The sequence below is a fragment of the Arachis ipaensis genome, chromosome B01 (assembly GCF_000816755.2).
Source record: "Arachis ipaensis cultivar K30076 chromosome B01, Araip1.1, whole genome shotgun sequence".
Lineage (NCBI taxonomy): Eukaryota > Viridiplantae > Streptophyta > Magnoliopsida > Fabales > Fabaceae > Arachis > Arachis ipaensis.
The window spans coordinates 5,314,465-5,316,400 of record NC_029785.2 but is presented as its reverse complement, the minus strand read 5'-3'; positions in this window follow the sequence as shown (position 1 = coordinate 5,316,400).

Sequence of the window (1,936 nt, the reverse complement as noted above, 5' to 3'; positions counted from 1 at the left end):
AACAAATATATTAAACATACTACTCAATAAAACTCTACCTTAAAACAAGTTAGTAATGTATCTTTGAAATATATAGTACAATTGAACAAGCATTACCCGATGGCCATATCAATAGCCTAAATTCCTTAGAAATTGCTTTAATCATTTAAAGGTTGTTTATCTTTATTAGCCTTTTAAAGATGATTTTTTAAAATCCATAATAGTTACATATATTTGGTACAACAAAATAAAATGGCTTTAAATAATAAATGCAAGTTACACCAATAATATTTAATAAATTTGTTTTTTAAAATAAAAAATACTATAATACACATAAATAAAATGAGAAAAAGATTAGAAATAAATTTTTTTCAACCAACATTCAACTTTTACAACGATCAAATTTTTTTAAAAATTTAATCTTTCTCTCCCTACAATAACAACTAAAACAATTAACTTTTACTCATCATTCTCCATATTTTGTTAACTAACTAACTGTTAATTAAATAAAAAATAAAACTCAATTTCTTTTTTGTCATGAACTATGCCTAATTCAAGAGAATCACTATGAACATTTTTTTTTGTCATGAACTATGGTCAACTTGTTTTTTTTTTTTTATTTTGGTCATTGACTAAGTGACTATGGTCAACTTCAATAGTACTGACAATAAGTTATAATTCAAATAATATAATCTTCTTCTCTCCATCTAGAGGTCTCGGGTTCAAATCTCACTGATTGTAACCGATCGAAAAAATTTTCTAACTGTTGCTACAATGTGTGGTAAGTGTGTGAGGAGTATGTGAATGTGTTATGTGATATCTAGGATTGAAAGTTGTCTAATCTATCTGATCATAACAAAAAATAACTTCAATAGTGCTTAAACAATATTTTTGGACACTTAAACTCATATGAAAGTATCTCTACCAGCTTACATAATGATCAATTTTTTTGTCATGGCCTGCTAGTTACGGATGGGGCCAGAACTAAACTTAAACCCACCTTAGGACACCCAAAGCCCAACCCACATCCGCCCCAAGATCTGTTTTAAAAGAATATATGTTTACATAATGATCTGTTTTGTTGGGCCTGTTCTAAACTCATGGCCCATTGTCCCTTTCAAGTGTTTGCTGTTCTGATCTCACATTAAATAAATAAAATTATTTATTTAATGACCAAATAAATAAATAAATAAATAAAATTAACAAGAGAACTTAGTACAAATAAATAAATAAATAACAAGAGGAACAATATATCTTGAAGGGAAAAAGAAGAAAATACTTTAGGAAGGAGATTACGTGTAGCATTATTTTTTTTATATTCCAAAAAATATTTTTACAGATTTTTTAGATTATTCTCTTTATACTCACTTCTGGGGCTAATTTTTTTTTATATTGATTAAATATATGTGTAATACATTATTATTGAAAGATTAGGTGTTTTTTTTTATATGGTGTTTTATTCAAATCGGACGGTCCGATTTGTTTGAAGAAAAAAATAAACTACAAATCGGAGGGTCCGATTTGTTTGGAAAAAAAAATAAACTACAAATCGGATGGTCCGTTTTGTATTTTTTATTTTTTTTTTTATTTTTTAAAATAAAAATCGGACGGTCCGATTTCAACATTAAAAATTTTTTTATTTTCGAAATCACAAATCGAACCGTCCGATTTGTGATTGTTTGTTTAAAAAAAAAATAAAACAAACAAATCGGTGCATCAGATTTGTACATCCCATACCAATGTAAAACATACATATGCTCACAGCTTCTTGTTATACACTTCCCTCTCTCACACATAAAAAATAATAAGCGCAGGTTGACTGTTTGGATACATGTCCTAGATGTCATAATAACCAGAAAACCGCGTGGTTGATTGTCTGAGGGATTGTGAGAAAATTTGATATACTTTAATTTTACAGAATCATCGAATTAAATTTATATATTTAATTAACTTATTA